The sequence below is a fragment of the Harmonia axyridis genome, chromosome 6 (assembly GCF_914767665.1).
Source record: "Harmonia axyridis chromosome 6, icHarAxyr1.1, whole genome shotgun sequence".
NCBI lineage: Eukaryota > Metazoa > Arthropoda > Insecta > Coleoptera > Coccinellidae > Harmonia > Harmonia axyridis.
The window spans coordinates 6,395,795-6,408,761 of record NC_059506.1 but is presented as its reverse complement, the minus strand read 5'-3'; the positions used below and the strand labels follow the sequence as shown (position 1 = coordinate 6,408,761).

At 34.3% G+C, this 12,967-nt stretch overlaps 1 protein-coding gene across 3 annotated transcripts in view; it reads right to left on the bottom strand.

Moving 5' to 3' along the window:
• Nucleotides 1–12,967, bottom strand: part of LOC123682683 (serine-enriched protein) — a 61,521-nt gene that overhangs the window by 39,710 nt on the left and 8,844 nt on the right. The window contains exon 1 of one of the 3 annotated variants that reach the window (XM_045621446.1): nucleotides 2,246–2,425. The exons of 1 other annotated variant lie outside the window; for it this stretch is intronic. The gene's annotated coding sequence lies outside the window, so the exon portion shown is untranslated. Of the gene's footprint in view, nucleotides 1–2,245; nucleotides 2,426–12,967 lie in introns of those variants that run through there. One more of the 3 variants, XM_045621442.1, reaches the window with a different exon arrangement.

Genomic DNA, 12,967 nt, shown 5'->3' with positions numbered 1-12,967 from the left:
AGACATCATATATAAAAATATTGACAGTAAAATTCCAACTTTGGCGGTAGTTGTCGATCTTGCAAAAGTTTTTGATACTGTCTGTCATGATCGTCTACTAGAAAAGCTTGAAAATTATGGTTTCCGCGGCAAAGTATTAAATCTGCTACGAAGCTATCTATCAGATAGAATACAAATTGTACACCTAAATGGAAAATATAGTGAAAGTAATCAAATAAATTTCGGAGTATCACAGGGTACAGTTCTTGGGCCTCTCCTGTTCATATTGTATATAAACAGTCTCTTCAGGGTTAATAACAAAGGTGAAATTATCGGTTTCGCGGACGATACCATGATACTTTTTCATGATGTTACATGGAAGAATCTGAAAAAACAAGTATGCCAAGAATTTGAGACTCTGACAAAATGGTTTAGATTAAATAAACTTACGACAAATATCAGTAAGACCAAATATATAACCTTCGCCTCAAATAAAAAGGGAATTCCAGATTTAGGAGAATTGAATTTCGATGACCAGTTATATGTAGCGAAAACACATTCAACAAGGTATCTTGGCGTAGTCATCGATGAACATTTGAAGTGGGATGAACACATAACGTATGTTTCGAGAGAACTTAGAGGTATCCTATATAGATTTAAGTACATAATGAATTATGTTAATTCTCCAAAACATCTACAGATGCTCTATGAGTCTCTGGTGCAGCCACAGCTTTCGTATGGTATAATAGGATGGGGAGGTGTTTTTGACACACACAAGAGAATCATTGATGTTCTCCAGTAAAATATCCTCAAAGTAATGTACAAAAAAAACTTACATTCTCTAGTGACAGTATATACAGTTTAGCTAAAGTATTAGATATAAGACAAATTTTTGCTCAAAGGATTATCTCGCATATCAAACAAAATAAAATTTCCATCATAAACAAAGAACACAAATACCCTACAAGAGCTGGAGACGATAACGACAATTATGAGAGACCCAGAGCAGAAAAAAGAATAGGACAGAGATGTAGTGAATATATAGCTGCAAGACTATACCCGATCGTATCAAAAGAAATAAAAGAAATTAATAATAAAAATAAATTCAACAAAGAACTAGAGAGATGGTTGATTGAACCAGACCGAACTGAGATACATAAGATTATAAATTCCACTTAAAAAAGGAGAAAAAAATAGGGGAGAAAAGATGAGGAGAAAAAATACACGCTAAAAACGACAGGGGGAAAGATCCGAAAAGGATGAGTAACCGATGAAGACGAAATAAAACTAATGAAGAGACGTACCTATACCGGCTGAGACAGGGATAACTTAGAGTTGGAACTTATTTATCATTTATTATGTATAGTTGCTAGTTATTAAGTTTTTTTGTTACCGTAAAATAGGGAATAAATAATAATTTGAATGCTGTACATAGTTGTTACCTCAGGGTGAATAACTCACAGCTTTATTTTCTGTAGTTTATTTTGTATTTGTACTAAATAAACTCTATTCTATTCTATTCAAATATCGTTCGGTGCAGAGATACAGGGCGTTGAATATGAAAAATTGAAAGTAATTTAACCCATTGAAGGTTTCCAAAACCATGTTCAGGATGTTTCACGTAAGCGGGTCACTGGATTTTGTGGCTTATTCTTTGAGCAATATTGAAAAGTGACCCATCACAATGATAATACTTTTCAGGGGCTATCCAAATATGTTATGCGAAAAACTAATGAACCAATGAAACCATTTTTAATTTTTTTTTGCTGCAAATTTGACTGTTTCTCAGAATAAGAAGGTCTAGGGACAATTTCTTATCAATTGTTTTTTCATTTGAACTTGAATGGAATTGCTTGAAATAAATAAAAAACTACCTCTATATTTACATATTCGGATTCAGAATCGATTGGGCATTCAGAAAATATGGGAAAATATTATGAAGTATATTTTACAAGGAAAAATTTTCCATTTTCTAGAAAACTGGAGGTTCAAATAAAGAAACAAATGGTGAGAAATTGTCCCTAGACCTCAATTTGAAAACCAGCCAAATTTCCAAAAAAAAATTCTGCAAATTTTTTTTTGATTCATTTAATTGATTAATTTTTTTTTGGTTATTCCTCAATAATTTTCCATGCCTTGGTTCGATAGTTTTCCGATAACATATTTAGATAGCCCGTGAAAAATAGTATCGTAACGATGGGTCACTTTTCAATATCCCAGTTTGTGTGCATTATCATCCTGTGCGAACACATGAGAAAAATCTTACCTGTTGAATCGAAGCAGTTGATCGGTCGATGGAAAAAATTGTTGTCGAATGGAACACAGATGAGTGTAAACGTTTTAAAAGTCTCTGAAGACCGATCCGAGTTTTCACTTCGAATGATATGCACGAATTTTCCTCACAATAAAAATATAATGTACGTACAGTAGTTCGTTCTTATGAAAGACATATTGTCATGAAATGCGCAGGCGTACCGGTAACGATCTTTATAAACCTCGGGAAATGATAATGGATCTTCAGGTTATTTGGGATGGATTCTAGGGAATGGTTGCTTTGTTGTTTTCATAAGTAATTGCACAAGTGCATCAAAATTACCGATAATTTTGCATGACAGCGTGTTGTCATAAAAACTGCATGAGTTCATTTTCATTTTTGGAGAAAGAGCCCGACACCGAAGGCGGTCATGAAAATGACCGAATGCAGTTTTTCAAAGAAAACACGCTGGAATGCGAAATTATCTGGTCATTTTGATGCACGAGTGTAATTTGGGGGAATATTTCCCGAATAAACTGTTACATTATTTGTCAAACTGATTTAGAATGGAATTGCCATAGATTCGAACTGTGTAAGATGCATAGAAACTAAGCATCTATGAACAGAACATTTATCGCAGTGCAGTTTCGCTTCCTACAATGCAATTATCGCTGTAATTTTCGATAATTGTTCTCCATATACATAGAATTTTTGACAGGAGGGAAATATTCGCTGTTATTTTCGATAATTGTTCTCCAGATACATAGAATTTTTGACAGGAGGGAAATATTCAGTAATAATTTTTTGAAATATACACTGTGTCCGTAAAGTATGGAACAAATTCATTCTAAGCTAAACAGATCATTCTAAGGAATAATCCTGAAACACGTCGATTTTTTATTCAATTTACCATATTTCAAAATAATAATCTAATATACAGGGTGAATTTCTTTCGAGTAATGACATCACCGTCATTTTTTTTTAATGGAACACCCCCATTTTGTCTCAATTTTCCGATTACTCTAGCTGAGCTGATTCCAAAAATGTATCACATGTTGATTCCAATTGGTACGGGATAGACAAAAAAAGTTTTGTGGGTGCTCATAAAGTAACGCGTAACATTCTTCATTAGTTAAATTAACAATATTATCAAATATACTTATTGTCTAGCGGCAATTGGTTTGAATTTAACACGCTGTAGTTTGTTACATATTTAGATTAATAAAAATGTATAAAAAGAAGAAATAATTTCTTTCATATTCTGTGTGATAGACCAAAAGTACCAAACTTGTTTGGAAACAGCTCATTTTTATTAATCTAAAAATGTAACAAACTACAGGGGGTTACATTCAAACCAATAGCCGCTAGACAATAAGTATTTTTGATAATATTGTTGATTTTTCTACCTCTTGTATTCATAAATGAAAACCACCCAAAATTTTTTTAATGCCTTCTTGCCCGCATAAAATGTCAGCTTAATTTATTTTTTGTAAATTTTTTCGTTTTTGAAAAAATTGCAACCTACTTTTCGGGCGTCATCTTCTATAGTTTGGCCTAATAGGCATTTATTTTAGCTGTTATTGTTATTGTTCAATCCAAATAATGAATCAGTAAATAATAAATATATTATCGAATCTCTGATCTCTGAGTGAAGCGTTAAACCAACAGGTACCATTGTATAAAATGAATAGTTAATCATTAAATATTAGGTATTTCTCAGAAAAGAATGTATTCGTACCTTTTAACAATATAGTTTAGTGACCAAAATTTTCAATAGTAGATAAAGCACTTATTCCCATTTTCATTAATCAGCATGAATAAAAAATAATCAAAATTACTGACTTGAAATTTATCGTGTGAGGAATATTTTTGAGTTTTCAAGAGAAAATGTTAACAAACAACTCTTCCTTGAAGCCATTGTAAATAATATTTGTGAGAGAATATGCATAACTCAAGTAGAAAATTTTATAAAATCAACTACGATTTTTGTGGGATTAGGGATAAGAGGAATAAAGCAATTATAAAAAAATAAAATAACATTTATTTCAATAGGAATATGAACATAATTCGAATAAATGAACTTAGGTAAATGAAGAAAATATACATATATCTATAGATAAAATTTCGAACTTGTTTTTGAGAGACTTAAGTATATAACTTCAAACAATTTATAAGGGTCAAACAAGAAATCTGTGGTCAGTTCTCATATTTATGAGTTTCAAATCGCCATGGAACACCCCAGATTCCGAACTCTTGGAATGTTGGGAAACAACGTCACGTACAGGCTCACGCCTCTGTGACTAAATGTTTATACCCTGTAGCTTACAGAATAAACCATTTTATTATTATTATTATTAATGAGACAGCATACTTTTATTTTGGAATTCTGGTCGATTACTGTTTTCTATTTCTACACTCTGGTGTAAATCACGTGTCCATTAGTGGCCAGAATCATCGTCAATGGTACGTCGTGATTATTGATCAATCTAACATTAACGACGTTTTGGAATCTGTCTATTTTTGCGATCTCCGCCTTGAAAACCTGAAACAATGCTAAACCGATAAATTTCGGCATGCTTCATCTGACCACGGCATAGCTTCGTATGGGGGCTGAACATCAGCAAGTCTTGTTCTGACAGCTCGAGCTGGGAGTTTACTGTAACACTGCCTCATGAAGAGAATCTTCTCGTGCCATCCCAAAATCGATGAAGAAAATGTTTACTTTTTTATATCTTTTCTACAAGCGCCTATGACTGCTCGAAAGTAAACTCCATTCAATTCAGCTACACAGTACAAGTTTTTATTTAATGAATTAACGGGAATGACATATGCAGCTGAATTTTCTTTGTAGAATTTCTCCAAATCAGGATAGTTCATTGCTATTCAAAATTTCTACGGATCCTCAATGGACACAACAGTATATTTTTATTTGGATCCTTCTCGAAATAGGATGTTCACTTTTCCTGTTCTTCCTCCTCAACCGAATACTTTATATCTTTTTCAATGTTTGAAGGCGTGATAGGAACCATCAAATCCACATACGCTAGCTTGATCATCTCCTCAATGCCAATCCCAGATTCGACATCACACATCATCAGATGTCTCCTTACTGGCTTCTTGACGATTGTATGGAATTTAATCTTCTCAATTTCATTGAGAAGCTTTGTGGTATTTTTTCTCTCGAAATATTGCGGATACATTGAATATGTGGTCAATGCTAAGTTCTCATATTTATGTGTTTCAAAGCGCCATGGAACACTCCAGCTTTCCAACTCTTGGAATGTTGGGAAATATTGAAACCAGCATACTTTCATTTTGGAATTCTGGTCGATTACTGTTTTCTGTTGCCTCACTCTGGTGTAAATCACATCTCCATTAGTGTCCAGAATCATCGTCAATGGTACGTCGTGATTATTAATCAATCTAATATTAACGACGTTTTGGAATCTGTCTATTTTCGCGATCTCCGACTTGAAAACCTGCAGCAATGCTAAATCGATAAATTTCAGCATGCTTCATCTGACTACGGTATGGGGACTGAACATCAGCAAGTCTTGATCTGACAGCTCGAGCTGGGACTTAACTGTAACACTGCCTCATGAAGGAAATCTTCTCGTGCCATCCCAAAATCGATGAAGCAAATGTTTACTTTTTTGTATCTTTTCTACAGTCGCCTATGACTGCTCGAAAGTAAACTCCATTCAATTCAGCTACACAGTACAAGTTTTCAATTAATAAATTAATGGGAATGACATATACAGTTGTATTTTATTTGTAGAATTTCTCCATTGTTTCGAGGATGTCTCCAACTCAGGGTAGTTCATTGCTATCCAAAATTTGGACGGATTTTCAATGGACACAACAGTAGCTCTGTATTTGGATCCTTCTAGAAATAGGTTTTTCAGTGGAATTGGCTCAATTTTTTGACCTGTCTAAACAATATTGTCAGGTATTTCAGGTTCGCCATGATGGTATTCTTCATGATCAATCTGCTGAAATTAATATTGAACAGAGTCAAATGTTTACTTTTTTGTATCTTATCAACAATCGTCTATGACTGCTCGATAGTAAACTCCATTCAATTCAGCTATACAGTACAAGTTTTTATTTAATATATTAACGGGAAAGAAATATACAGCTGTATTTTCTTTGCAGAATTTCTCCATATCCTTCGAGGATTTCTCCAAATCAGGGTAGTTCATAGCTATCCGAAATTTCGATGGATCCTCAATGGACAAAACAGTAGCTTTGTATTTGGATCCTTCTCGAAATAGGTTGTTCACTTTTCCTATTCTTCTTCCTCAACCGAACACTTTATATCTTTTTCAATGTTTGTAGGCGTGCTAGGAACCACCAAATCCACATACGCTAGCTTGTTTATCTCCTCAATGCCAATCCCAGATTCGATATAACACATCATAAGATGTCTCCTCACTGGCTTCTTGACGATTGTATGGAATTTAATATTTTCATTTTATTGAGAAGCTTTGTGGTATTTTTTCTCTCGAAATATTGCGGATACATTAAAACTGTGTTCAATGCTAAGTTCTCATATTTATGTGTTTCAAAGCGCCATGGAGCACTCCAGCTTTCCAACTCTTGGAATGTTGGGAAATATTGAAAACACTATACTTTTATTTTGGAATTCTGGTCGATTACTGTTTTCTGTTGCCTCACTCTGGTGTAAATCACATGTCCATTAGTGGCCAGAATCACCGTCAATAGGACGTCGTGATTATTGATCAATCTTACATTAACGACGGTTTGGAATCTATCTATTTTTGCGATCTCCGCCTTGAAAACCTGAAGCAATGCTAAATCGATAAATTTTGGCATGCTTCATCTGACCACGGCATAGCTTCGTATGGGGGCAGAACATCAGCAAGTCTTGTTCTGACAGCTTGGAGCTGGGAGTATACTGTAACACTGCCTCATAAAGAAAATCTTCTCGTGCCATCCCAAAATCGATGAAAAATTGTTTGATTTTTTGTATCTTTTCTACAATCGCCTATGACTGTTCGAAAGTAATCTCCATTCAATTCAGCTACACAGTACAAGTTTTTATTCAATAAATTAACAGGAATGGCTTATCCAGCTGTATTTTCTTTGTAGAATTTCCCCATCTCTTTCAAGGATTTCTCCAAATCAGGGTAGTTCATTGCTATCCAAAATTTCGACGGATCCTCAATGGACACAACAGGAGCTTTTTATTTGGATCCTTCTAGAATCTAGGAATAGGTTGTTCAGTGGAATTGGCTAAATTTTTTGACCTGGCTTCGTGATCAATCTGCTGAAATCAATATTGAACAGAGGAAAATGTTTACTTTTTTGTATCTTTTCTACAATCGCCTATGACTAATCGAAAGTAAACTCCATTCAATTCAGCTATACAGTACAAGTTTTTATTTAATAAATTAACGGGAATGGCTTATACAGCAGCATTTTCTTTGTAGAATTTCTGCATCCCTTTCGAGGATTTCCCCAATCAGGGTAGTTCATTGCTATCCAAAATTTCGACGGATTCTCAATGGACACAACAGTAGCATTGTATTTGGATCCTTCTAGAAAAAGTTTGTTCAGTGGAATTGGCTAAATTTTTTGACCTGGCTTCGTGATCAATCTGCTGAAATTAATATCGAACAGAGGAAAATGTTTACTTTTTTGTATCTTTTCAACAATCGCCTATGACTGCTCGAAAGTAAACTCCATTCAATTCAGCTATACAGTACAAGTTTTTATTTAATAAATTAACATGAATGGCTTATACAGCTGTATTTTCTTTGTAGAATTTCTCCATCCCTTTCGAGGATTTCCCCAATCAGGGTAGTTCATTGCTATCCAAAATTTCGACGGATTCTCAATGGACACAACAGTAGCTTTTTATTTGGATCCTTCTAGAATCTAGAAATAGGTTGTTCAGTGAAATTGGCTAAATTTTTTGACCTGGCTTTGTGATCAATCTGCTGAATTTAATATTGAACAGAGGAAAATGTTTACTTTTTTGTATCTTTTCAACAATCGCCTATGACTGCTCGAAAGTAAGCTCCATTCAATTCAGCTATACAGTACAAGTTTTTATTTAATAAATTAACGGGAATGGCTTATACAGCAGCATTTTCTTTGTAGAATTTCTGCATCCCTTTCGAGGATTTCCCCAATCAGGGTAGTTCATTGCTATCCAAAATTTCGACGGATTCTCAATGGACACAACAGTAGCATTGTATTTGGATCCTTCTAGAAATAGTTTGTTCAGTGGAATTGGCTAAATTTTTTGACCTGGCTTCGTGATCAATCTGCTGAAATTAATATCGAACAGAGGAAAATGTTTACTTTTTTGTATGTTTTCAACAATCGCCTATGACTGCTCGAAAGTAAACTCCATTCAATTCAGCTATACAGTACAAGTTTTTATTTAATGAATTAACGGGAATGGCTTATACAGCTGTATTTTCGTTGTAGAATTTCTCCATCCCTTTCGAGGATTTCCCCAATCAGGGTAGTTCATTGCTATCCAAAATTTCGACGGATCCTCAATGGACACAACAGTAGCTTTTTATTTGGATCCTTCTAGAATCTAGAAATAGGTTGTTCAGTGGAATTGGCTAAATTTTTTGACCTGGCTTTGTGATCAATCTGCTGAAATTAATATTGAACAGAGGAAAATGTTTACTTTTTTGTATCTTTTCAACAATCGCCTATGACTGCTCGAAAGTAAACTCCATTCAATTCAGCTATACAGTACAAGTTTTTTTTTAATGAATTAACGGGAATGGCTTATACAGCTGTATTTTCGTTGTAGAATTTCTCCATCCCTTTCGAGGATTTCCCCAATCAGGGTAGTTCATTGCTATCCAAAATTTCGACGGATTCTCAATGGACACAACAGTAGCTTTTTATTTGGATCCTTCTAGAATCTAGAAATAGGTTGTTCAGTGGAATTGGCTAAATTTTTTGACCTGGCTTTGTGATCAATCTGCTGAAATTAATATTGAACAGAGGAAAATGTTTACTTTTTTGTATCTTTTCAACAATCGCCTATGACTGCTCGAAAGTAAACTCCATTCAATTCAGCTACACAGTACAAGTTTTTATTTAATGAATTAACGGGAATGACATATGCAGCTGAATTTTCTTTGTAGAATTTCTCCAAATCAGAGTAGTTCATTGCTATTCAAAATTTCTACGGATCCTCAATGGACACAACAGTATATTTTTATTTGGATCTTTCTCCAAATAGGTTGTTCACTTTTCCTGTTCTTCCTCCTCAACCGAACACTTTATATCTTTTTCAATGTTTGAAGGCGTGATAGGAACCATCAAATCCACATACGCTAGCTTGATCATCTCCTCAATGCCAATCCCAGATTCGACATAACACATCATCAGATGTCTCCTTACTGGCTTCTCGACGATTGTATGGAATTTAATCTTCTCAATTTCATTGAGAAGCTTTGTGGTATTTTTTCTCTCGAAGTATTGCGGATACATTGAATATGTGGTCAATGCTAAGTTCTCATATTTATGTGTTTCAAAGCGCCATGGAACACTCCAGCTTTCCAACTCTTGGAATGTTGGGAAATATTGAAACCAGCATACTTTTATTTTGGAATTCTGGTCGATTACTGTTTTCTGTTGCCTCACTCTGGTTTAAATCACATCTCCATTAGTGTCCAGAATCATCGTCAATGGTACGTAGTGATTATTATTCAATCTAACATTAAGGATATTTTGGAATATGTCTATTATTGCGATCGCCGCCTTGAAAACCTGAAGAAATGCTAAATCGATAAATTTTGGCATGCTTCATCTGACCACGGCATAACTTCGTATGGAGATTGAACGTCAGCAAGTCCTGTTCTGACAGCTCGAGCTGGGAGTTTATTGTAACACTGCCTCATGAAGGAAATCTTCTCGTGCCATCCCAAAATCGAAGAAGAAAATGTTTACTTTTTTGTATCTTTTCTACAATTGCTTATGACTGCTCGAAAGTAAACTCCATTCAATTCAGCTACACAGTACAAGTTTTCATTCAATATATTAACAGGAACGGGGGAATGGCTTATGCAGCTGTATTTTTTCTGTAGAATTTCTCCATCTCTTTCGAGAATTTCTCCAAATCAGGGTAGTTCATTGATATCCAAAATTTCGACGGATCCTCAATGGACACAACAGTAGCTTTGTATTCAGATCCTTCTCGAAAAAGGTTGTTCACTTTTCCTGTTCTTCCTCCTCAACCGAACACTTTAAATCTTTTTCAATGTTTGTAGGCGGGCTAGGAACCATCAAATCCCCATACGCTAGCTTGATCATCTCCTCAATGCCAATCCCAGATTCGACATAACACATCATTAGATGTCTCCTTACTGGCTTCTTGACGATTGTATGGAATTTAATCTTCTCAATTTTATTAAGAAGCTTTGTGGTATTTTTTCTCTCGAAATATTGCGGATACATTAAATCTGTGGTCAACGCTAAGTTCTCATATTTATGAGTTTCAAAGCGCCATGGGACACTCTAGCATTCCAACTCTTGGAATGTTGGGAAATATTGAAAACACCATACTTTTATTTTGGAATTCTGGTCGATTACTGTTTTCTATTGCGTCACTCTGGTGTAAATCACATGTCCATTAGTGGCCAGAATCACTGTCAATGATACGTCGTGATTATTGATCAATCTAACATTAACGACGTTTTGGAATCTGTCGATTTCTTCAACCTCCGCCTTGTAAACCTGAAGCAATGCCAAATCGATAAATTTCGGCATGCTTAATCTGACCACGGCATAGCTTCTTATGGGGGCTGAACATCAGCAAGTCTTCTTCTGACAGCTAGAACTGGGAGTTTACTGTAACACTGCCTCATGAAGAAAATCTTCTCACAGTCTACTTTTCGTTTACTTTTTTGGTATCTTTTCTACAATCGAATATGGCAGCTCGAAAGTAAACTCCATTCAATTCAGCTACCCAGTACAAGTTTTTATTTAATTAATTATGGAATGGAATTGAATTAATTAAAAATGGAATGAAATATACAGCTGTATTTTCTTTGTAGGATTTCTCCATTTATTTCGACGATTTCTCCAAATCAAGGTAGTTCATTGATATCCAAAATTTCGACGGATCCTCAATGGACACAACTGTAGCTTTGTATTTGGATCCTTCTTGAAATAGTTTGGTCAGTGGAATTGGCTCAATTATTTGACCTGGCTCAACAATATGGTCAGGTATTACAGGTTCGCAATGATGGTATTCTTCGTGATCAATCTGCAAAAATTAATATTGAACATGAAATCACTTTTCATATTTTTGTTTTATTACTACATAGTCAAATTTTTGAAATATAAAAGGAATGTGTAAAAGCCATAGCAAAAACATTTGCAATTTTTGAACAAAAGTTTATTATTTTCTACTATACAGAGTGTTCAAAATTAGTATCAAGATTAGCGTAGTTTTTAGGTCAAAATAAGACTTTTTTCAATAGCATGTGTCGTCAAACGATGCATGACCTAATTGAAAGCGTTAAAATTCCAAGATTTTTTTAATTTTTTCTTCATAGCTTCATGACAAATTTGAAATGTAGGTTATGTTTTAGGATTTAGGTCATCCAGTATGCCTACTGATTGTAACCAGCTACAGGAAGATATTTTTCAGGAGTCAAGACCTTTTTCGCCCTATAAAATTTTGTAGTACGCCGCTGGTGGATTCCAACATATGAAATGAATTCTTTATTTTGTTCATAAATTTTTTGTGTCTTGTCCTTTTCACATATTTGCGATCGTAATCGAGAAAAAAGTAAATATTTTTTTAAAATTTGCTCCATTCAATTACAATTTTCAACAAAAGAATAGAACCTATTATCACAATCAACAAAAAACTCTACGTATTTAGTTTGTGATCTGAAAAACAAGGTTCCTCAGACATTTCCTAAACAATAAGGAACCTAATGAACCTATATTCCAAATTAAATCTTAATATCTCAAAAGCTGAAAGAGCTATGAAGAAAAAACTGAAAAAATCTCAACTCAACGCTCTGTAGTTTGGTAACGAAACATTTGCAGACACATGTTTATAGAAAAAAAGTCTTATTTTGACCTGAAAAATACTCCCCTGAAATCTTGATACTGAACCAACATCCAACATTGAATATTGGTGATCATGTGAATAACTCTGAACAGCCACTAATGAAAGCGTTGGAAAAATTACTCGAAAAGAGTGGAGTTCAAACTGCAGTTCGGAACATATACTAATAGGAGAAATAGCAGATAGATTCACAATCGAAAATTTTGATGGGAGAATTTCGAGCGCAGGCCAATGGATTACTGGATATGAGAAAAAATGCGAGTGATTTCACATATCTAGGGATGAAAACAAAATTGAAATCGAGAAATCATTAATGGATAAAGGTGCTATAGATTGGTATAGTTGTACACTAATGAAACTAACCATTAAATCAAAATGAGAAATATGGAGAGATAGTTTTTGTAAAACATTCACAGGTAAAGGTTGGTCTTCTATAAGATTTCTCTCATTCTCGTTCTCATTCAAATACCAAGAAGTTTCTCTAATAGAATACGCGATGAAAAAAAAAAACTTCTGCTAGAAGCAAGAAAATCCATTGATAGTGAAACATTGATAGATCTGATTGCAACAGGTTTACCAAATTTTGTTATCGACATGATTGATAGAGGGAATTTGAAAAAAGTAGAAGATCTTTATAATGAAATAGGAAAATT